This window comes from Schistocerca gregaria, chromosome 1 (genome assembly GCF_023897955.1).
Source record: "Schistocerca gregaria isolate iqSchGreg1 chromosome 1, iqSchGreg1.2, whole genome shotgun sequence".
Taxonomy (NCBI): domain Eukaryota; kingdom Metazoa; phylum Arthropoda; class Insecta; order Orthoptera; family Acrididae; genus Schistocerca; species Schistocerca gregaria.
Window position 1 is genome coordinate 215,792,236 of NC_064920.1, and position 25,822 is coordinate 215,818,057.

General features: G+C 45.4%; 1 long non-coding RNA gene across 1 annotated transcript in view; it reads left to right on the forward strand.

Annotated features, from left to right (window-relative positions):
- The first annotated feature begins 204 nt into the window (after window positions 1-204).
- The window catches only part of LOC126337093 (uncharacterized), an 89,057-nt gene continuing 63,439 nt past the window's right edge, over window positions 205-25,822 (forward strand). Inside the window, exon 1 of the long non-coding RNA XR_007565041.1 lies at window positions 205-281. This is a non-coding gene — a long non-coding RNA (uncharacterized LOC126337093). The remainder of the gene's footprint in view (window positions 282-25,822) is intronic.

Below are 25,822 nucleotides of genomic sequence, written 5' to 3' on the forward strand. Positions count from 1 at the left end.
ATTACTGCAGCGTTACTCAGGGAAAGCAATGCTGGCAATTGGGACTCATTCAAACGGCGATCGGTGCTCGTGGTTTACCGCTGCAGAAAGAGTGAAAGCTCCCAAGGCTGCAGCATCTGTATGGACGCTGCGCGTCCGTGTGGCAGCGCGGCGGATGTGATGGTCTTTTCTGGCACGCAGAGCGCGTATCTTCTCCAGCGTGAAGTCCACGTGACTAAGCCTCGTCTGTATCCGTGGATGAGTGCATCGCGTCGTACGGTGGCTGTAATACCACTACCAAGGTCTGTATCACGATCTAACCTGCAGAATTCACCCCACATGAAAAGACTGGAAGTTTTGTACTGCCCTTGTTAGAATTTTTGTATTTTGTAAAGCCCCTTTCAGTGTTTCGTTTGTGCTAGCGTAGCCAATGTCGAAATGAGAATGGAAAAGTTTGAATAATGTATGTTGTTGTTGTGGTCTTCAGTTGGTTTGGTTGATTAAGGGGCGGGAACTAAGGAGCAAGGTCATCGTCTCATTGGATTAGGGAAGGATGAGAAGGAAATCGGCCGTGCCCTTTGAAAGGAACCATTCCGGGATTTGCTACAAGCGATCTAGGGAAATCACGGGACATCTATGTAATGCGCCAAACACTTTTGTTCCGATTTCTTCGTTGCGCATTACGTAATAGAGCCGACTCCACTTAGTATCGACAGGAAAATGTATGCTCAAACTTTGTAGAAGATATGTTTTAGTGTATGTTCAAAAAATAAAAATGGTTCAAATGGTTCTGAGCACTATGGGACTTAACTTCTGAGGTCATCATTCCCCTAGAACTTAGAACTACTTAAACCTAACTAACCTAAGGACATCACACATCCATGCCGAGACAGGATTCGAACCTGAAGCGCTTAGAACCGCACGGCCACAAAGGCCGGCCAGTGTATGTTCGTTTGACATGTTATACCATCTAAAGACCGAGAGAAAAAGGTGACGAAAACCAGGTCGCAGTCAGTCAGCGACGCTATATAATCACCGTTCTAAGATTGTTCGAATAATGGTTCTAGTTCGATTCTCGAGGAAGGAAGCGTGAGTAGTCGCTTTTATGACGCAGACGGGTAACGGTCGGTCGTAGTGGTGTATAACAAGACACTGACGTGTCATAGTTTAATTCTGAATTCTCGTTCGTCATCGGTAATAATATAATCCGACAAGGTAATTTAAATTATTATGTTCAAGATTCGGCAGCCAGTCTTGAAATCGGGAATTTAATCGACTGGATTAGTACTGAGAAGTGTTGGTGTCTGCGTGGCAGCCCAACGTGATTGCTATATGAGCGCATAATAATTTAGATTCGGAAGATAGCTAGGTGGGCGTCCATGTAACAGTATGCACTGTTGACTAAAAGTACAGAAATACCGTACGCGATTATATTGTAGATCTGTTGATGAAATTTTGAGGAATAGTTGCTTGTACCTGCTATTACATGTTGTGGAGGTTTCTTTTCTTTGGTTAGGGATTTATGTGAATGTTGGAGAACTCATCCGTTAACTATCCAATATGTTGGATAGTTTGGAGTATTGATGCGTGCACCATAGAAAGTGACACAGCTGATGGAATAGTGGGTGTAAAGGAATACGGAATGAGTATCGGCCAATTAGAATTATTATTATTGCGTGTTCTACGGCATTTGAACAACGCTTGAGAATCTCATGACCACATACTGAGGTGAGAATCCCAGTTTTGAGATCCGGACGGTGCAACTTTACGTCATTGTACGTTAATATGCTGTACCATATATCGTGATTGTCTTTGGAAACAGGCTATCTTCCTATATTTTGAGAGAGTCAAGGCAGTGAACGATCCAAATAAGAACCATTTAAAGGAGGCGCGAACGGTGATTATCTTTTACGACTCAAGTGCTGTAATTGATTTACTAAATTCAAGGTGTAGTGGGTACGTGAATGTCAACGCCTGACGGGGTATGAATTTTGCTAAAATCTTAAAACAGAATACAATGTGGCGGTGACGCTTAAGTTTTTTGTTTGTGTTTTTTTTTTTATTTTGGTTTCAGATTCGAAGGGGAATAGTTTATGAACAGCACTTGAACCAACCACTATAAACTGTGACCATTGAGATCTTTAAGATAAAAATAAAGTTGTTTAATAATGTAATAGTTTAAAACCGTGTTCTGCGTACGTCATTTGTAGTACAGAGAAAGTACGAAAGAAATTTCAATTGGTTCAAATGGCACTGAGCACCATGGGACTTAACTTCTGAGGTCATCAGTCCCCTAGAACTTAGAACTATTTAAATCTAACTAACCTAAGGACATCACACGCATCCATGCCCGAGGCAGGATTCGAAACTGCGATCGTAGCGGTCACGTGGTTCCAGACTATAGCGCCTAGAACCTCTCGGCCACTCCAACCAGCTAAAGAAAGTTTTCATTCCTTTAGTAAAGAGAAAGAACGAGGCAAAGAGACTAAGATAAAGAAAGAAAGAGAGGGAAAAGGTGATTTTTTTTTACTTGCTTTAGGGAATGTTAATTAAAATAAAGTTAATCCCATTTATTGGACTTGGCAAGAGCCAAGAACATAATATTATGTAAACGTAGAAAACTAAAGATTTAGCTTTTAGTTATTTCAGAAATATATGATAATAACGGGATTGAGTCGGACTTGGGAAAAGAAGGAGTCGTTGGGAAGCAAAAGAGAGTACAAATAGTTAAAGAGAAGCAACATTACGAAAGAATAGGTTCGCAATGGATTTGTAGCATTGGAATAAAATGATGAATTCTCAGGCTGCGAATAATACAGTCGCTGGTTCGCAACGAAATGTAAATAAGAGGTAATAATAATATCGTGCATTTCATGGAAGTATAATACGCCTGTAGGATTATTAAACAAGGTTGTGTTTGCTCACATTGAACCGGAATAGTACTCTATTGGTGACTGTCAATTTGTTTCCGTACTAGAGGGACGTCGTTGTTTTATTTGTGCGAGCGCATGTGCTAAACGTAAGTTTAAGCAGATGACAGCATTGTGGTGGAATCAGCCACAGTGGAAATTGGATATATAACATCAGCCATCTAGCCCGAAATTAGTACTGTGTCAATGTTCAGATTGGTATTGTGTTTGTCAGCGACACTCTTCCTTCGGAGATCAGCCATTAGTTACGTCGTTGGCGAATTCTACATTGTAAACGAAATAACCTCAGTTCACTTTTGGCCAGGATGTTAAAAAGTAGCTCGTATAACAAATCGCAACTGATCTTCCGACTAGTTCCATCATATGCAGTGTGGTGTGCCATCCATTGTTCGTTGTCAATTGGACTGGCTATACCAGGGTTGAAAAGGTGGATTTTTTCTGATCTGTCCGCTGTGACACAAGGTGTCAGTCTAATCGGCACGGCGCATTACACTTAAATCAGGATGGTCAAACCCGGGTTGAACCGTTGTCCTCCCGAATGCAGGTCCACCTCGCTTGGTGGATCTTCAAAGACTAGTTTGATGAAGACCATGCTACGCTATCCTATGAAGTCTTTTCAACTCCAAATACTTACTGCAAACTACGTTCTTCTGAACCTGCTACTGTATTCCTCTTTTGATCTCCCTCTATAATACTTTGGTGTCTCAAATGCGTTCAATCACCCGAACCCTTCTTTTAGCCAAGCTGTGCCACAAATTTCTTTTTTCCCCAATTGTATTCTCTGCCTCATCATTAGTTACGTGATCTACCAATTGTAAGCTTCAGCATTCTTCTGTGGTACCACATTTCGAAAGCTATTATTCTGTTACCGTCCATGTTTCACTTCCATACATGGCTACACTGCAGACAAATACTTTCAGAAAAGACTTCCTAACACATAAATCTATATTCGATGTTGACAAATGCCTCATCTTCATTAATGCTATTCTTGCCATTGCCAGCCTACATTTTACATCCTCTCTGTCTCAGTTATCATCAGTTATTATACAAACCAAATATGAAAACTCATTTACTTTTTTAAGTGTCTCGTTTTCTAATCTAATTCTCTCAGAATAACTTGATTCCATTGACTACATTACATTATCCTTCAGTAGTAGGGTACAATCAGCTCTGGGCCGTTTTGTTTGTGCTGGTTGCTTATACTCGGGGGCAAACGTGATTGATTTAAAAGCTCCTTCCCCTCCGATTAACTTATTGTTTTCTAGGATGTTTATAACGTCCTGAGGGTTGATTTATGACCCACTGGGGACAATCCATCCTTCTGAGAAACCCCCAACCACTTCTGCTCCCCTTCCACCTCCCCCAGCCCTCTGGCAAATCCCCAACCCCTCTCCCCTCCCGTCTCTGATATAAGCTCCCTGCCGCCGTTGGATAAGCAGCCGCTGCAGCAAGTCGTATAACCCTAGCTTACTTATTTGTTAGATAGTTTAATTAATTTCTTTGCGTGTTTTTGGGTACTTGCATTGTTTAATTCATATATTTCGGGCGTATTATAGTATTTGACAGTTGTAGCATCGCGCTTTAGTGTTTACTTCGTAGATTCTTATTTAAATTGCGTGTGAGTTTCGTATAGGAGGTGCAATTTCGAGTTTTAGTTACTGTAATCGTAAATTCAGCAGATTGTAGCGCAGCCGTTAGGCATTTGTACAGGTTAGTTGATACATTCTTTGTGTGTTCCGCTTGCGTTATCTAGGCACGGACTCGTGTTTCAGTAACTGTTGTTAAACATCAATTAGAATGGACAGGGACTGCGATTGCTGTGTTCGGATGAGGGCTGACTTGGCATCCCTTCGCTCACAGCTGCAATCGGCGCTGACTTCGGTCGCGCAGCTTGAGGCTGTTGCCAATGGGCACCACTGTGGGGAGCCGGACTCGGGTATCACGGGGATGTCAACCTCATCCCGTCTGTCCCCAGATCGGTCTGCCGCTGTGGTTGCCCCGGTTGCTGCCCGCAGTGGGGCTGAGCCCTCGCCTGTGGTTGATTGGGAGGTCGTTCCAAGGCGTGGCAGGCAGCGAAAGGCGTCCCCGGAGGCTGATCAGAAAGCCTCCCCGGTGCGTCTGACAAACCGGTTTCAGGCACTGTCTCTGGCTGAGCCAGATGCAGCCGCCTGCCCTGTTTCAGAGGATCATTCTCAGCCTTCAAGGTCCGGGCAATCGCAGAGGGTGGGCTCACTGGTAGTTGGGAGCTCCAATGTTAGGCGCGTAATGGGGCCCCTTAGGGATATGGCGGCTAAGGAGGGGAAGAAATCCAGTGTGCACTCCGTGTGCATTCCGGGAGGAGTCATTCCTGATGTGGAAAGGGTCCTTCCGGATGCCATGAAGAACACAGGGTGCAGCCAGCTGCAGGTGGTGGCACATGTCGGCACTAATGACGTGTGTCGCTTTGGATCTGAGGAAATTCTCTCTGGATTCCAGCGGCTATCTGATTTGGTGAAGGCTGCCGGTCTTGCTTACGAGATGAAGGCAGAGCTCACCATCTGCAGCATCGTTGACAGCACCGACTGCGGACCTTTGGTGCAGAGCCGGGTGGAGGGTCTGAATCAGAGGCTCAGACGGTTTTGCGACCGTATTGGCTGCAGATTCCTTGACTTGCGCCATAGGGTGGTGGGGTTTCGGGTTCCGCTGAATAGGTCAGGAGTTCACTAACACTCAGCTGGCGGCTACACGGGTAGCGGAGGCTGTGTGGCATGGACTGGGCGGTTTTTTAGGTTAGAAGGCCTCGGGAAAGTGCGGGATGGGCTGCAATGTCAAAGGGTGCTTGGCAATTACAGGACGTGCTTGGATCAAGGAACAGTCGGAATTATAGTTGTAAACTGTTGTAGTTGCACTGGAAAAGTCCCTGAGCTGTCAAGCGCTAATAGAAAGCACAGAAGCTGATATCGTTATAGGTACAGAAAGCTGGCTAAAGCCTGAAATAAGTTCTGCAGAAATTTTTACGAAGTATCAGACGGTGTTCAGGAAAGATAGATTAGGCAGAATTGGTGGTGGAGTGTTGGTGTCTGTCAGTAGTGGTTTATCTTGTAGTGAAGTCGAAGTAGATACTCCGTGCGAATTGGTGTGGGTGGAGGTTATACTTAACAGCCGAATCAAGTTAATAATTGGCTCCTTCTACCAACCCCCAGACTCCGAAGATACAGTTGCGGAACAGTTCAGAGAAAGTTTGAGTCTCGTAACAAATAAATACCCCACTCATACGGTTATAGTTGGTGGGGACTTCAACCTACCCTCGGTATGTTGGCAAAAATACTTGTTCAAAACCGGTGGTAGGCAGAAAACGTCTTCCGAGATTGTCCTAAATGCATTCTCCGAAAATTATTTAGAGCAGTTAGTCCACGAACCCACGCGAATTGTAAATGGTTGCGAAAACACACTTGACCTCTTGGCCACAAACAATCCAGAGCTGATAGAGAGCATCATGACTGATACAGGGATTAGTGATCACAAGGTCATTGTAGCTAGGCTCAATACCATTTCTTCCAAATCCATCAGAAACAAACGCAAAATAATTTTATTTAAAAAAGCGGATAAAGTGCCACTAGAAGCCTTCCTAAAAGACAATTTCCATTCCTTCCGAACTGACTATGCGAATGTAGACGAGATGTGGCTCAAATTCAAAGATATAGTAGCAACAGCAATTGAGATATTCATACCTCATAAATTGGTAAGAGATGGAACGGATCCCCCGTGGTACACAAAAAAGGTCCGAACGCTGTTGCAGAGGCAACGGAAAAAGCATGCAAAGTTCAGAAGAACGCGAAATCCTGAAGATGGGCTAAAATTTACAGACACGCGAAATTTGGCACGTACTTCGATGCGAGATGCCTTTAATAGGTTCCACAACGAAACATTGTCTCGAAATTTGGTAGAAAATCCGAAGAAATTCTGGTCGTATGTAAAGTACACAAGCGGCAAGACGCAGTCAATACCTTCGCTGCGCAGTGCCGATGGTACTGTTATCGACGACTGTGCCGCTAAAGCGGAGTTATTGAACGCAGTTTTCCGAAATTCCTTCACCAGGGAAGACGAATGGAATATTCCAGAATTTGAAACACGAACATCTGCTAGCATGAGTTTCTTAGAAGTAGATACCTTAGAGGTTGCGAAGCAACTCAAATCGCTTGATACGGGCAAGTCTTCAAGTCCAGATTGTATACCGATTAGGTTCCTTTCAGATTACGCTGATACTATAGCTCCCTACTTAGCACTCATATACAACCGCTCGCTCACCGATAGATCTGTACCTACAGATTGGAAAATTGCGCAGGTCGCACCAGTGTTCAAGAAGGGTAGTAGGAGTAATCCATTTAACTACAGACCTATATCATTGACGTCGGTTTGCAGTAGGGTTTTGGAGCATATACTGTATTCAAACATTATGAATCACCTCGAAGAGAACGATCTATTGACACGTAATCAGCATGGCTTCAGAAAACATCGCTCTTGTGCAACGCAGCTAGCTCTTTATTCGCACGAAGTAATGGCCGCTATCGACAGGGGATCTCAAGTTGATTCCGTATTTCTAGATTTCCGGAAAGCTTTTGACACCGTTCCTCACAAGCGACTTCTAATCAAGCTGCGGAGCTATGGGGTATCGTCTCAGTTGTGCGACTGGATTCGTGATTTCCTGTCAGGAAGGTCGCAGTTCGTAGTAATAGACGGCAAATCATCGAGTAAAACTGAAGTGATATCAGGTGTTCCCCAGGGAAGCGTCCTGGGACCTCTACTGTTCCTGATCTATATAAATGACCTGGGTGACAATCTGATCAGTTCTCTTAGACTGTTCGCAGATGATGCTGTAATTTACCGTCTAGTAAGGTCATCCGAAGATCAGTATCAGCTGCAAAGCGATTTAGAAAAGATTGCTGTATGGTGTGTCAGGTGGCAGTTGACGCTAAATAACGAAAAGTGTGAGATGATCCACATGAGTTCCAAAAGAACTCCGTTGGAATTCGATTACTCGATAAATAGTACAATTCTCAAGGCTGTCAATTCAACTAAGTACCTGGGTGTTAAAATTACGAACAACTTCAGTTGAAAGTACCACACAGATACTATTGTCGGGAAGGCGAGCCAAAGGTTGCGTTTCATTGGCAGGACACTTAGAAGATGCAACAAGTCCACTAAAGAGACAGCTTACACTACACTCGTTCGTCCTCTGTTAGAATATTGCTGCGCGGTGTGGGATCCTTACCAGGTGGGATTGACGGAGGACATCGAGAGGGTGCAAAGAAGGGCAGCTCGTTTTGTATTATCGCGTTATAGAGGAGAGAGTGTGGCAGATATGATACACGAGTTGGGATGGAAGTCATTACAGCATAGACGTTTTTCGTCGCGGCGAGAGCTTTTTACGAAATTTCAGTCACCAACTTTCTCTTCCGAATGCGAAAATATTTTGTTGAGCCCAACCTACATAGGTAGGAATGATCATCAAAATAAAATAAGAGAAATCAGAGCTCGAACAGAAAGGTTTAGGTGTTCGTTTTTCCCGCTCGCTGTTCGGGAGTGGAATAGTAGAGAGATAGTATGATTGTGGTTCGATGAACCCTCTGCCAAGCACTTAAATGTGAATTGCAGAGTAGTCATGTAGATGTAGATGTAGCCCACATTTGAAACCAGATTAATTGATTATTTAATTAAACTGATCAATTAATTAACTCCTCCATCTCCCAAAATACCCTAGCTATCTCCTTCCATCACCCACTCCCCTCCCCTAACCCATCTGGATATTGGTGGGAAAGGGGCTCAGACTGAGGAGGATCTCATGATATGAAAATGAAGTTAGTGTCAATTACATCATGCTGGATATATTGCTCATTATAAAATTCAGTTTTCATGGTTAGGTCTCTTTATGTGGTGGAAGAGCTTACATCCAGTAATGAATGCCCTAATTATGAAATTACACTGTTACAGACTGGAGGTATGGTCTTGACGGAAAATTTTCGTAAGTGTGCTCACCTTGACATGTAGGGCACGACTGAGCTAGTACACAGTGCCACCAAGAGAGGACATCCACTCCCGCACCTCTCGCCCCATCACGCCCCACCCTTCCCGGAAAAAACTGGCATGAAGAACACTCATTCTGTGCTGGAGAGGAAGAATCTCACAGCATGGAATTCAAATCAATGTCAACAATATATTGATGGATATCCTTTATTTAATCAGTTTGCAAGTAATGGGGCTTCCACAGTTGGTTAGAGCTCATGTCTGCACCTCCAAATCCCACTTCCCACGATGTAATAACTGAAAGCATCGAGGAAAGGAACGAAGTGCAGGATAGTAGCCTTTGCTTGGGGTTCCTACACATGTGTCTGTCGTCCAGGCACCACCATGAATATCAAAAACCACTAAAAGTTCTAATTACAGATCACAATATTAACTACCACCATCCACGGACGGATGTCGTCCTCCCTTGATCTTGCAACCCAGTTCAAAGCATCAGGTGGCAGCAACTCTTTGATTGTTCTCTCTCGCTCTCTCTCTCTGTCAAGTAACTACTTCCTGCCCAGCAAGCAGGCATCTGTCCTGTGCCACACTAATCCCTCTTTAGTCCTGAACAAAGTAATAGATACCTAGTAAATCACCAGTTGTGGATGGCTTGGAAATATCCCTTTACTCTATCAAATTGATTGACTAATTAATTAAACCAATACCCTCTATGTGAGACAGCGTTCCCTTGCATCCTGTTTATGGGTACTAGGACTGATTTATTGGCTGGATTAGATCCCGCAACTGCTCAGTTGCCAAACCTCTCTAGATTTTTACCCTTGTCTCCAGCAGGATATTGGCACAGTTACATTGTTTGGTAATAGGTGACAGTTTCAAATTCCAGCTCAACTGCATGCTATGTTCTTAAACAAACTGCAGAATGGATTGGATTGATCTGTGTGCTCGCAGTACCGCCATTGTAAACCATAAATTGACCATTCAGACATTTGACTTCTCGACTGGAAGTCGTGGCATATTAAATAATAGTAGGAAAATCAAGTTTCAACATGAATTTATACCATCGCTGTTGTGGAATTCCTAACCACTTCAGATCTGTTAAGTGTATTTTATAAAGCACTGTAGAATTCCTAAGATTGTTCTTTCTGCTACATCACGGCAAAGAAGGAGGAGGAAAGGATCTATCGCATGGTAGGATAGTAATAACAATAAATACCACTGCAAGACAAAGTGCACTGCATTGTATTGAGAAGCACTAAACCACAATCCTAGTAGTTGTCAGGGATAGATAACTGAGGTCGCTGAAAACACTCATACATACAGCCTACTCACTTCCCATATGTCCTCAGACAGTAATCCCGTCCCCTTGTACACTTCCAGAACCCACGTTCAGAGGCTAGAAAAAACTGATGGCATGATCGCAGCTATAGTCGTGGTCGCACATGTCTGCCACAGTGCACCCCCTGTCCATAGAGGACGTCCAGGCTTATTTGGAGTGATAGGAATTCGGATGTTATCAATATATCCAGCACCAACATTTGGCAGTGATCGATATTGGATCGTTCAGTTTTCCACAGAGAATACATGTAACACAAGTGATGACAGAGACAGCTATATATTTATCAAGGTTATTCAATTAAATATTAAGATTACAGCCCCTCTGTGGTGATATTCGAAATGAACAAAGAATTGAAATACCTCCTTACGACAGCTGTGGCTCTGGAACGAATCTCACATTGAAATATCAATTTATATATCCTACTCATGACAGAACACAGTTTTCCACGTAAAATCTTCCATCGCCCTCCCGCTATCGATCGGCTGAAATCGCAATTTTCCAAATGGAATCCACATCTCCCTAACAACCGAACATACTCATTTTCTTTGCACATGTCAGAACACTGACCACAGTAACTTTACACCCCTACACATATTTTATAAACCTGCCAATCACAGTGAATCTATCACACACTCCCTACCAAGTATAATACTTCGCCAGTAAGTGAATGCACCAAACAATATTGAAAGAAAATCCGGGATAGATTGAAATGAAACATTTGTTTTTCTTACGATTGCTATTAGTGTGTCTTAGGAAGAGAAAAGCTTGCACTGTAAGTGCTTGAGCATTGTCCTGCAAAATGATAGTCATATCCTGCAGAAAGTGTCATCACTTCTGTTTCTAAGCTGGTCGTAGGTTTTGTTCCAAAAACGAACAGCATAGAGACAAGAGTGATGACATTTTCTGCAGGACCTGACCATCATTTTGCAGGACAATGCTCAAGCACGTACAGTGCAAGCTGTTACTGATTTGTTTGACTGATGGGGCTGCTAAGTGCTATACCACCTTCTGGACTTCCCTGACTTAAGCCCTCATAAGTTCAATTCGATTTCAGAACTGCTACAAATTAAGCGGGTAATAGTCCGCGCCACTCGAACTGTCAACACAACTGGCACTGCTAAGATGGTTGGCTCTGAGTACTATGGGACTTAACTACTGTGGTCATCAGTCCCCTAGAACTTAGAACTACTTAAACCAAACTAACCTAAGGACATCACACACATCCATGCCCGAGGCAGGATTCGAACCTGGTAAGATGGTTCAAATGGCTCTAAGCACTATGGGACTTAACATCAGAGGTCATCAGTCCCCTAGACTTAGAACTTCTTAAACCCAACTAACCTAAGGACATCAGACACATCCATGTCCGAGGCAAGTTTTGAACTTGCGACCATAGGAGCATCGCGGGTCTGGACTGAAGCGCCCAGAACGGCTCGGTCACAGCGGCCGGCCTTGCTGCTAACCGTATCCTACGACTTCCACAATGCTGACAACGGGCTACACACAATGCTGGTGACTTCTTTGAAGGTCAGTAAAACTTTGAAATACGTATCTATTCTGTCCGAGCTGTAAATAAATAGTTGCCACTATTAAAGTTCCAACCCTGGTGATCATCCACGTTAAACAATCTATTCCAGCCATCTTATCGCTGTCGATGATAAATGAGTGTTTGCCTCGCTCCCAGTGCTTTCATGTCCACTTTTTCTCATATTCCCCTTAAAGTCACATGCTTATTCTCCTGTACTAGATTTTTCCTGCACCAAACAAAAGACATGCAAGTACTCCCTCGTTTCTCCTCAATTTCCCCACATTTTGTCGTATTTTCTCTCAAAATTATACATATTTTCCGCCAATTTTCTTAATTTTATCGATTTTATCCCATTTCTGCCCATGTGATCATGACATCACTTCTTGAAACGTGTTCCATAATTGCTTGTAAATGTAGTACAGTTGTCAACACCTATTGCATGTATGTGTGTGTACATTGACGTAAAACACGTATAAATTAAGAGAAAATACGACAAAAGGCGGGGAAATAGGGGGGGGATGAGGGAGTACTTGGGAAGGAGTATGTGACAAGAAGAGGAATTTAAGAAAAATTTGACATGGAAGCACCGGGAACCAGGCAGTCATTTTTTGTCTACAGCGTTAAGACGGCTGGATTAGATGATCACCAAATGTAGAGTATTAAATTCATATATGTTGGACTATAAGATCTGGTGTCACCCTAAAGTTATTAGCAATCTCCTTAACCAAAGAGCATTGTATTACCAGCTGGGTGACTGCAATATACAACTACAGAATAGGTTGCGTGTTTGACCCTGTCATGCCCGTTAATTCTGTGTACCACTGACGGTACCCCTGTTCCGGATTTTTCTGCAAACGAAAGAACTGATATCTGGCTGCAGCTGCTTGGACTTGCTGGTATTGAGTTAAATGTAAATGTCGTGCGACTAGTGTCTCCCGTTGGGTAGATCGTTCGCCGGGTGAAAGTCTTTCGATTTGACGCCACTTCGCGACTTGCCCGTCGATGGGGATGAAATGATGATGATTAGAACAACAGAACACCCAGTCGCTGAGTGGAGAAAATCTACGACTCAGCCGGGAATCGAGCCCGGGCGCTGAAGACTGACATTCTGTCGCGCTGACCACTCAGCTACCGAGGGCAGATGGTATTGACTTAATTTTGCGATTACTTGGTCATAGCTGAGTTCGTCCGGACACGCAGCTGGGAATAATTTTTTAATTAACCAGAACGCTGGGTGCCTCGCAATCAAATGGTTCAAATGGCTCTGAGCACTATGGGACTCAACATCTGTGGTCATAAGTCCCCTAGAACTTAGAACTACTTAAACCTAACTAACCTAAGGACATCACACACATCCATGCCCGAGGCAGGATTCGAACCTGCGACCGCAGCAGTCGCGCGGTTCCTGACTGAGCGCCGAGAACCGCTAGACCACCGCGGCCGGCACCTCGCAATCGAAAGAAAGTATTGTAGCTTTACAGTACCTTCAACACAATGAACTTGACAATATGCTTGGAACTGTGTCATATTCGAGCCACTCCTCTTCTATGTCGTTAAATTGCCGGAACGGTGGTGTGCTGATCGGCGGTGCTTGTTGCGCTGGTTTGTTGGTCTGTTGTGCAGCCGAAGCGGCTCGTGCAAACAGTAGTTGTTGTACCGTAGTCAGCAAATGTTGGTTCTGACTCTCGAAAATGTGTGTTAGATCCTCACATTGGCCATCTGTGGCCGAGGCTCGGGGATAGGGCTGGAGGGGGTGGGGTACGCATGGTTTACACTAATACATCGTAGCAAAAGAGTAAGCAAAACATTTGAATAGAGAAATTTGATTAGTTCTGCGGACCTGCCGCTGTGGCCGAGCCGTTCTAGGCGCTTCAGTCCGGAACCGCGCTGCTGCTACGGTCGCAGGTTCGAAACCTGCCTTGGGCACGGATGAGCCCTTAGGTTAGTTAGGTTTAAGTAGTTCTAAGTCTAGGGGACTGGTGACCTAAGATGTTAAGTCCCATAGTGCTTAGAGTCATTTTTAGTTCTGCGGCTCCCGTCCGGGAATACATGCAAGAACAAACATCAACAAATTAGCAAAATAATCACCCCTGCAAGCAAAAACACAAGAGAAGCAATGTCTTTTTCTGCACTGAATTATCCTCATCGCCGCCTTTGTCACTGTCGAATCTTGTACCATGCAAAGTAAGATGATGATATGTTTGGTGGCTGGTATTTTCCATCAGTCTTTGTAATGTTACCAGGTTTTCCGTAATTTCAACGCATTTTACTGAATTCTCAAGGTCCACACCACCACTATTAACGAGCTGTAACGTCAACAAAATGTCCCGTAGCGTCGGTCTAATATTGCTATCAGCCAATGACATTGCAGTATGATTCTCAGTTTCTGTATCATCGCTAAACCACCCTCTCTGTTAGTTTGGGTAGGTCATGTACATGAGGAAATGTTGTGAACCCTGTGATGTAGTCTACATCAGATGACACAAAATATTGTTTCTTAGGGTAGGAAACAGCCATCAGCAGAGAGGAGGTGCAAAAACTACATTTCTTAGACAAAACGCTTTATGAATTCTGTAAGATCTTACTACGATTTGCCATCTCCCTGTATGAGGATAGTCACAAAGTATTCTTGCATCTGCGAGATAAAGTCAGAGATTCAAAGCTGTAGCATTCAGCCCTTTGTTTCAAAACGAGCTAACCCTTCGTTGAAACTATAGGCTAAGGACCCTGAGGAAACCTCTATATGGCCGCTTTCTATTCTTCTCGTAACACTTCCTCTGTCTTTAAACAACCCTTCCTGCAAACACTGTCTCTGATTTGATTTGAATCTGAGCAGAAGTAGGACGATACTATACCCGCTACATTCAACGCCTCGTGAAGGAACGGAATGAGCTGAGTTCCATTTAATCAATACACTTCGATATTTTGCTATCGAATAGAGTATAATACCTATTCCAAACCTGTACTGACCGGCGCTAGTGATGTAGTCAGGTTTTCTCGTTCTAACACTGTAACTGTTGTTCCGCAAAGTCTGTTCCCTACCAATCTTACACATGTCACCCGTCCGGTTACACATGATCTCTCTGCATGCTTGCATGCTGAGGAGTTTAGAACTCCTTATTGGTGTATAGTAGATATGAGCCAAAAAACGTGAGAGTGTTGTGGTGATATAACAGACGATTAAGGATAAGAAGAAGAAACATGGTGCAACTCCAGATGGAGAGAGTTTTAAACATTTTGCAAAAATCACTTGTGCTATCATTTCTGTAGAATTGTTGTATTGTGTGGATTCCATACCAAGAAAGTGCTGGGAAGAAAGAAATGATTGTAGAATGTAAACATAGGCACATAGCCGGAGTGTTTGACATGTTAAATTACATACTATACAGCACTAACTCCATGAGTAGAACGCAATCTGTTACACACACACACACATACACAACATTTACCATGCAAATGTACACACAGAGATTGCACTACAACCATACATGTGTCACTAACTTACAATCTCTGCAGTTATGAAATTGAAGACTCGATTTATGTAGACATGTGGCAGAGAAATGGAGTGCTTCACATATATCTTCATTCATCTAGAGGAGGGTGTTGAAATACGTTTTCCATTGATGGACATGATTCATCACACATGCATTGGAAGTCGTCTGCAGACTGCGATATAGAAAGGATGGATGGATGGATGGATGGATGGAGATGATGGTACAGGCGGACAACCGCATCGTCTTTAGTACCCGCGCAAAAACAGATTGAGATGAGTGTCAGTAAAATACCCAGTACAGAAAGGTAAAACAGCAAGTAAAACACGTGTAACAAAGGGTGGAAAACTGTGTAGACCCACACCGAAGCAGGATACGAAGCATGGAGTCAGTAGTAAAACATGAACGACACAGGAAGAAAGGGGTAGAAGGTGCTAAAACAATATAGCAGATGGACGTGACTAGCTGACCGCAAAGAAAAAAAGGAGCCAGACACACTGCAACATAACAAAACCTCCAACCCAAAAGTTTAGGCCAGAGTCCAGATACACTGCAAAACTTTAAAATCCTAGTAACACTCATCTTTTGCTGTTGACGATTGCTGGTAGATAGTTCTCAAGTCACACACAGTAAATACAGTTGTATGCAACTCGAACGCAAGTTATACCACATAACTGATGCACCCTGAGAGAACAATGGAAAAAATTGGTTAAATGCATGATCATAAATGACCTGCAGCAACATCTGTCTCTAGAACGCATCATCAGTCTTTCACTAAATCATAACTCGTTGCAGCCCCTCTCAACCTATTACTCCATATGCTTCCTATCCTCTTTTAACGCAGATCCATTTCAATTTAGAAGCAGAAGGTTCTCTTTTCCAGGAAAGTATAGTTCTGGCCAATTTTACATTGATTTAATGGTAAGGGGTGCAATAACATTCAACTTACCATATAGGAGAATACGGGAATAGATCTAAATGTACTCTTCACTTACTCAAGTATTGCAAATCTTAGCCGGCCGGTGTGGTCGTACGGTTCTAGGCGCTTCAGCCTGGAACCGCGTATCCGCCACGGTCGCAGGTTCGAATCCTGCCTCGGGATTGGATGTGTGTGAAGTCCTTAGGTTAGTTAGGTTTAAGTAGTTCTAAGTTCTAGGGGACTGATGACCTAAGAAGTTAAGTCCCATAGTGCTCAGGGCCATTTGAACTTTTTTTTTTTTTTGCAAATCTGAGAGTTATATGATTTGGTGCCATAGTGGCCGATAAGTTTGACCAGTCCCGATTTGTCGGGTCGAGTCCCCTCTTGCTAGCGACCGCCCCAAGAGGCCACAACAAGAAGCGCATACACAGTCGCGCGGGCAGCCACGTAGACATGTAAACAGGCCTGTGAATTTAGTGGAGTTTGCCCTAGATATTTTGCTCGCCACAAAAGACAGGACTGCCCGCCACGTGTTACACCTGTGGAAAAAAAACATGTCATAGCAGTTTGTTTGCAACAACACATAAACGCCAATTTTGTCCGTTCCCAGAAGAAACAGGCTCGCGCACATGCAGCGAACGTTGTGTTTTCCAAACCTATAACAGGTTCTGACAACAGTACGATGAAGGTTGTGCCTCCTTCTCGCCCTGGTGCTGTGCAACGACTTTCTAACAAACTATTTGTCTCATTATGAATTGCTGGCCGCCGTGTGAACTTTCAGTTAGACATAGGTGCATCAGTCACTTTGCTTAATCGTGCCACGTACGAACATTTACGCTCCCCACGCCTTTATAAATCTAACAACCACCAATTGCTTACAACGGAGAATTCTAGTGCTTGGACAGTGTAGTTTGCCTGACACTTACAAATCTCATACTAGGACAATGAATTTCACTGCGTTGAAATCCAGAGACAGTTAGATGTCTTTGATTTGTTTGGCCTTAACATCCACGAGAACGTACTTTCCATATCGGCTTTTGCAGCAAAAGACTGTGTCGCTAGCTTGCTTATAGAATTTCCTAGGCTATCTTCAGAAGGAATGGGAAAAGCTAATAACTTCGTAGCGCATTTTACACTGAAAGACAATGCACAGCCTAAGTTTTTCTGGGCCTACCCCGTTCCAATTGCTTTAAGAGACAAAGTAGCCAGTGAACTGAAAAAATTGCAAGATAATGGTGTAATTGCTCCCATTCAAGCTAATCAATATACAAGTCCTCTCGTTTTGTTGCCTAAGCCTTCTGGTGCATTCGCATTTGCGTTGATTTCAAGTCTGCAGTCAACCCACAGACAGTTATTGACACTTACCGGTTACCTCGCCCTGAGGAACTTATGGATAAGCTTGGTGCAGTGCTTTCGAACTTACCATTTTTCATCGTTACTTGGAACAGTTGACTGCAAAAGTGCTACTTTGCTCAAACTTCCTTTACGACATTGTCGCCTCAGGTTGTACACCAGAGGAACACATTGCCAATTTGAGTACTCTTTTTCACAGTGTTGTCAGAAGCCGGACTCAAGTGTCGTCTCGAAAAGTGTGACTTTTTCCAATCTGAATTAAGTACTAAAATCATGTGCTAAACAGTCAGGGTTTGCACCCCCTCCAACCTCATTTGCTTGCAATCCGTGATCTGCCTGTTCCTCGCAATGTGCCTGAACTGCAGTCATTACTAGGCAAGATGACATACTACATAACTTTCAAACCGAATGCCGCTCAGATCGCGGCTCCTTTGCATCGCTTGCGTCGCAGAAATGTACCTTTTGTGTGGACTAAAGGCTGTCATGACGCATTTAGGAAATTCAAAAATGCTTTGTTTAGTAACATGTTGAGTACATTTTGATCCTGCGAAGCCAGTAGTTTTGCGAGTCAATGCTTCTTCCTACGGAATCAGGGCTTTGCTTTCGCACAGAATTGGTGTACAATATAGACCTATCGCTTTTGCTTCAAATAGGAAAAGAGGCTCTCATTATCGTGTATGGTATAACAAAATTCCATCACTGTTTGTATGGTCGGAAGTTCTATTTAGTGAGAGGTCACAAGCCTTTGCAGTCCTTGTTTCATCCGTCAAAGCTGGTTCCTACACGCACAGCTCAAAAATTGCAATGCTGGGCTTCGTTGCTTTCGCAGCATCAGTATGAAATAGTGTACAGATCTACGAGAGAGCATGGCAATGCAGATGCCCTCTCTCACCTTCCAATTGGCCCAGACTCTGATTTTGATGCACCTGCCGCATCTTGTTGCGCAGGTCTCAGAATTTCTGGAATCTTTTCCTTTGCACTACAGAAAAATTGCACAGGCCACCGAAGCAGACCCAGGTCTCACGATTTTGTGGCATTACATTCGCAAATCTTGGCCTCGCTTCAGTATCCAGAAGTTAGTAATGCACCGATATTTTGCACGTCAGCATAAACTTTCGGTACAAAAACGTGTGATTCTAATTCAAAATGACAGTGGACAATCGCGTTTGCTTATTCCCCAAGTACTGCGAAAGGAAAAATTATCTGGGAGAAGGCATTAGGAGTGATTTAAAATGGAATGACCATATAAAATGAATCGTCGGTAAAGCAGATGTCAGACTGAGATTCATTGGAAGAATCCTAAGGAAATGCAATCCGAAAACAAAGGAAGTAGGTTACAGTAGACTTGTTCGCCCACTGCTTGAATACTGCTCACTGGTGTGGGATCCGTACCAGATAGGGTTGATAAAGGACATAGAGAAGATCCAACGGAAAGCAGCGCGCTTCGTTACAGGATCATTTAGTAATCGCGAAAGCGTTACTGAGATGATAGATAAATTCCAGTGGAAGACTCTGCAAGAGAGACGCTCAGTAGCTCGGTACGTGCTTTTGTTGAAGTTTCGAGAACATACCTTCACCGGGGAGTATATTGCTCCCTCCTACGTATATCTCGCGAAGAGACCATGAGGATAAAATCAGAGTGATTGGAGCCCACACAGAGGCATACCGACAATCTTTCTTTCCACCGACAATACGAGACTGGAATAGAAGGGAGAACCGATGGAGGTACTCAAAGTACCCTCCGCTACACACCTTCAGGTGGCTTGCGGAGTATGGGTGTAGATGTAGATGTGATGCGATCACTCCACCAAGGACATTGGGGAATTGTTCGCACTAAACAGTTAGAGCACTGGCACTGTGCTTGGCGGGGTATGGAAGACAATGTTGAACAGGTGACGTCACAGTGTCGCGCGTGCACGGAAAACCAGACCGCTCCGCTGCAGACATTCTCAGCTTGGCCTAAGACTCAATCGCCGGCCGCGGTGGTCTCGCGGTTCCAGGCGCGTAGTCCGGAATCGTGCGCCTGCCACTGTCGCAGGTTCGAATCCTGCCTCGGGCATGGATGTGTCTGATGTCCTTAGGTTAGTTAGGTTTAAGTAGTTCTAAGTTCTAGGGGACTGATGACCACATATGTTGAGTCCCATAGTGCTCAGAGCCATTTGAACCGTTTTTTTAAAGACTCAATCGCCATGTCAATGTGTGTACATAGACCTTCCCGGACACTGCTCACGTGACTTTGGACAATTTTGTGAACGAAATGGAACTCCTCATCTAACAAGTGCTCCGTTTCACCTGCAGCCCAACGGAGAAGCAGAATGCTTCGTACGCTCTGTCAAACAGATGACCAAGCTTTGCACCCTCACACACAGGAACAGTCGCTACAACTCTATCTCGCCTGCCGGCCGGAGTGGCCGAGCGGTTCTAGGCACTTCAGTCTGGAAACGCGCGACAGTTACGGTCGCAGGTTCGAATCGTGTCTCGGGCATGGATGTGTGTCGTCCTTAGATTAGTTAGGTTTAAGTAGTCTAGGTTCTAGGGGACTGATGACCTCAGATGTTAAATCCCATAGTGCTCAGAGCCATTTGAACCATTCTACCTCGCCTCCTATCAATCTCACAGACGAGACGGAGCATCACCGGCGGGAATTCTGCATGGCCCCCACCATCGGGCGCTGCTACACCCGCCGCTGCCAATGGTCCGTTTCTTCCCCCAGCTCCACGACCTCACGGGACCACGCGGCCTTCGTAGCGGCCTGCTGGTGCCACGAGGCACCTCTACTAGAAGCGGATGGACGATGCGCCCTCGCCCCTGCCGTCCCCGCTCGCCGACCCGATGGACGTGGAACCCGTCATCGCCGTCGCCATCATCGCCCAGGACACGCCCTCAAGCCTGCATTTGTGCCCTGGCAACAGTTTTCCGGAGGATGTTCATGTTGCCTCGAAAGCCAGATGGCGAGGTACGGTCAGGAGTATGCCGTCCTCCACAGCCACAGCTCCCAGCTCATCTCCATGTCCAGCCTTCTGCCTCCCTCCCCACTGTCTTTGCAGCCTCCCTTCACGACAATGGTGCAGCATTTTGGGGTGGGGGTGGGGCGGGTGGGTTGGGGTGGAGGAGGAATGTGCTGGCGTAAGTTGTCGCCTTCACAGCGGTCGGCAAAGAGGCTGCAGGAAATCGATAATAGGCGCTGAATCAAGCGCGCCTATCGGGAGAGAGGCCAAAGACAGACCCGCAAGCAATGCTCCACCAACGCCCTCTATACCGACAGTATTCAGATCGCCGCCACGAGCTGGAGGGTCCAGTCAGTCACAGACAGTCGCCCTGTTGCAGAGAGTCAGTCAGCTCAGTTACTAGCTCAGTCACTATTCTAGTTGGCGTCTGTCAATTTACATTACTGGCTACGAGAGTGTAGTGTTTATAGCAGGACTTGTACTTCACCAGCAGTGAGGGTAACGTTGACTATTACTGAAGAGATTGTACCACAACAACTTGCTTAAAGATAAGTAGCTTCTTGTTCCTTTGAATAAAAAACCCTGTTAATACAAGTGTGCAGTTATGTTGTAGAAAGAGGATACTGGCCACCAAACAACATCCTCCCCTTGCTTCCCATGGTACAAGACTCAACGGTGGCAGCAGGACGACACAAAAATTTCAGCATTTCTCTTACTGCGGCAGTAGATTGCAGCTTTGCTGTAAGGGTCCCCTCCTCCCCATTTGAAAACCTCCTCTCCTCAGCTTCCTGCTGTGAAACACACTGCAACTCCATAACCTCTTGGTGGTCATTTCTTGGCTCTGATCTTCCCCAAGTTCATCGATATCACTGTTATCCACTTCTAGTCCCACTCTCTTGGCCAAAGACATAATCTCGTTGACTACAGGCTCCATAGGTACTCATTCAAATGCCCCAGAGTCACATTTGACAGTGCACTCCAGCCAAATCTTCTTTGAAGCAGAAGTGAGATTTCTCTTGGTAACCCCTTCCCGCACCTTTTCGGTCATCTCGATGCAGGCGACGAAGTTGAAGTGTTATTCCCAAAACTCTCTTAGAGTGAGATGGGTAGCTTCACTCAACTCAAAGCAATGCTCAAGAAGTGCTTTAGTGTAGAGCTTGTTTAAGTTAGAAATAATATGCTGGTCTGTAGGGTGGAGTAACAGAATGGTGTTGGAAGGCAAAAATTGGATCTTGATGAATTGAAATTCTTCAGAGAGTTGGTCTTGTAGGCCTGGTGAATGGGCAGGAGCGTTGTCCATAACAAGCAAGACGTGGAGTAGCAGATTCATCTCAAGTAAACATTTTTCCACTGAAGTACGAAACACTTCATTGATCCAATTACAAAAAGAATCAAGAGTCACCCAAGCCTTGTTGTTGGATCTCCAGGACACATTTAGCTTGCTCTTCTGGTCTTTACATTTCTTGAAGACTCGTCGAGTTTCTGAATGGTAAACAAGCAGCAGTTCAATTTTCAAATAGCCGTTGACATTGGGACAGAGTAGCAATGTGAGACAGTCTTTCATTGGCTTGTGAATGGGCAATGCATTCTCCTCTGCTGTTATAAAGGCATGCTTTGGCATCTTTTCCCAGAACAGACCCGTATCATCACAATTAACGACCCCCCCCCAGGGGGTCCACAACTCTTTTGTGGATACGTGCGTAGCGAGCACGGGACCCCGAGCTAATGTGGCCTTCCTTCCTTTCTGGGCTACATACCTTCCCTTTCCGCATCCTTCCCCAACCCCCATCTTCACCCCTCCCCCTCACCTCCGCCTCTTTCCTTCCCTTTCTCCTCCTCTGGGAGTATGTTTTGTGCCTACGTCCAGAGACGGACGCTCGAAAATGTAACACATTCTTTGCTTTCTCTGCTTGCAAGTCTTCGTCCTTCCTTTGTCCTTCTCTTTTCCTTACCTCTTCTGTTTGCCCTTTTCTCCGCTGCGGCGTTTGAGACCTCTCTTCTTTCCTTTCCCTTTCTCTTTTTTCCTCCCTGTGCATGTCTGAAGGCTGACCCACGCATTTCCATGCGTAGCCGGTGACGGGGTAACGCGTAATTCCCCGCCCCGGGTAGACAGGTAGGACACGTACGTACCCCCTGGTAACGGCCAGGCCCAGGGAGGGGTGATTACCCGAGCTGATACCTTCCGAAAGTGCCGATTGGTCCCTCCGTCCATTTCTCGGGAGGTGTGACCTGAGGTGTGAACAATCACCTAAGGCAGGAGTACCCTCAGAGAGGGCCCCCACAAGGAAGGAGTGCGCCATCGGAGACACCAGTAATCATGGGGGATACTTTCACAATGGTTTCCTCATCTTCTACTATGTCTGCTCACAAGCGTAAGTTCAATGAGTCTCAGCCACAGACAGTCCTTCCATCGTTGCCGCAGTTCCTTGTTGTTTCTCGGTCTGACGAAGGTCATGACTTCTCCATGGTCAACCCTTTCATTATTCAGAAAGGTGTCGACGCAATTACAGGTCCTGTAAAGTCTTGTTCCAGATTACGAAATGTCACCTTGTTGTTAGAAACAGTCAGTGCCCTCCAGGCACAAAAATTGCTGCGTACTTCACTGCTACACACCTTCCCTGTCTGAGTGGAAGTGCACCGCACTTTAAATTCCTCATGTGGGGTCGTTTATACACGCTCCCTCGACGGATTTTCGGAAGAGGAAATTCAACACTACCTCTCTGACCAGGGCGTAGCGGCTGTTCATAGAGTCATGAAAAGGGTTGACACGAACATCATTCCAACCCGTAATGTCTTCTTGACATTTGACAAAGTTCAATTCCCATCGAAAATCAAAGCGGGGTATGAGAGAATTTCCATTCGCCCTTACACCCCAAACCCTACGCGTTGCTATCGGTGTCAGCGGTTCAATCACACCAGCCAGTCCTGTTCCAATCCGGACAAATGTGTTATGTGTGGCAAGGATGCCCATGATGGTGCTTGTCCACCTCCATCCCCTCGTTGCATCAACTGTATGGGTGACCACGCTGTTTCCTCTAGAGTTTGCCCCATTTTTAAAGACGAAAAGCTCATTCAGGAAATCAGAGTGAAGGAAAAGGTGTTGACCTTTGCTGCTCGAAAATTATTCGCCAGTCGAAAGCCCACTGTGCCTCAGACAGGAAAATACCTTTAGTGCCACGGTTGTCAGATTGGCCAGCGCAAAGATCACCCATTCAACCTCCCCACTTTCCCCTGCTCACTCTACGGCTCACCCTTCATTGGGTTCTGCTAAATCTCGAGCCCAAAAGTCGGACACTAAGACTTCCAAAAAAGAGCATACTCGTGAAGATTTTTTACGTACCCCAACTTCACAACTATCGGTTCCTCCTTCATCTAAACATCATGTTTCCAAGAAGACTAATAAGAAACCCAGTTTCTCTCCTTATCCGCCAAGGCGTGTCTCATCAACAGCACCACCTGGTGGTAACCGCCCTCAGCCATCTTCTGTGTCGCTGAGGCGCACTGCTGGCGGCCGATCAACCGGCCGATCGCTGGTGGCAGGAGCTGCTCCTGAACAACCTATGGATCAGGATCTTCTGCCTTCGGCTGAATGCCGTTCTATGCTGTCGGTCGCAAGCTCTGAGCAGTCGTTGAGTTGACGGCAACCTTGGTCACATTCCTCCATTTTCTGTTCACCCTATGTCCATTATCCACTGGAATATCCGCGGCATTCGAGCCAGTCGGGATGAATTGTCGATCCTCTTACGATCCTACTCGCCGGTCATCTTCTGTCTTCAGGAAACAAAGCTGCGTCCCCATGATTGCTTCTTTCTCCCCCATTTTCAGTCTGTCCGATTTGATCTCCCCTCTGTTGAGGGCACTCCAGCACATGGAGGACTTATGATTCTTCTCCATGATACTCTCCATTATCACCTAATCCCCTTAAACACTTCCTTCCAAGCTGTCCCTGTCCTTCTTTCCCTTTCTGGATACATCTTCTCTCTTTGTACTGTATACATTCCATCGTCCACACCAATGGCACGAGCTGATCTCCATCTTTTTGGTCAGCTTCCACCCCCCTATTTGCTGGTTGGGGACTTCAATGCCCACCACCCGCTTTGGGGATCTCCACATCCTTGTCCGCGTGGCTCACTATTGATAGACGTCTTCCACCAAGAAGATCTTGTTTGCCTCAACACTGGGGACCCTCCATTTTTGTCTGCCTCCACGACAAATTTCTCTCATTTGGACCTTTCGGTCGGTACTGTTCCGCTAGCTCGGCGCTTCGAATGGTTCGCCCTTGATGATACCCACTCGAGTGACCATTTACCATTTGTCCTTAGACTGCAGCCTCAGCTGCCATATATGCGCCCGCGACGCTGGAAGTTTGCCCAAGCCGATTGGACACTTTTTTCGTCTCTATCGACATTCGATGTCCGTCACTTTCCTAGCGTCGACGATGAGGTCACATATTTAACAGACGTTATTCTTACAGCTGCGGAACGTTCAATACCACGCACCCCCGAATTGCCCCGCCCCCCCCCCCCCCCCCCCCGCCCCCAGTTCCTTGGTGGAACGAGGCATGCCGTGACGCAATACGTGAGCGGCGGCGTGCTCTTCGCGTTTTCAGACACCATCCTACATTGTCCAACTGTATCCGCTATAAGCAGTTCCGTGCGCGATGTCGTCGCGTCATCCGCAATAGCAAGAAGGCAAGCTGGGACTTCTTTGCTGGCTCATTTAACACCTTCATTCCCTCCTCGGAAGTTTGGAGTCGGATTCGACGGTTATCTGACACGCCTAGTTTCTCCTCGGTCTCTGGGCTCACTGTGGCGCATGATACGTTAGTGGAACCCCGTCGCAATTTCTAACTCATTGGGTCAACACTTTACTGAGGTTTCGAGCTCTTCAAATTACCCGCCAGCGTTTCTCCCGAAGAAACGTGCAGCGGAAGTGCAACTTCTTGCTTTCTCCTGTCAAAATCGTGAAACGTATAATCCCGTTTTCTCCATGCGGGAACTCCAACATTACACTCTCTTCTTCTTGCTCTTCCGCCCCAGGACCGGATGGTATCCACATCCAAATGTTGCTGCATTTATCAACCCATAGTCTGCGTTACCTCCTTCGCCTTTATAATCGAATTTGGACCGACAGTACTTTTCCCAGACGATGGCGGGAAGCTATCATCGTTCCTGTTCCGAAACCTGGAAAGGACAAACATCTCCCCTCTAGCTGTCGCCCCATTTCTCTCACGAGTAGTGTATGTAAGGTTTTGGAGCGTATGGTGAATTGCCGTTTAGCCTGGTGGCTGGAGTCCCGAAATATTTTAACACCTGCCGAATGTGGTTTCCAA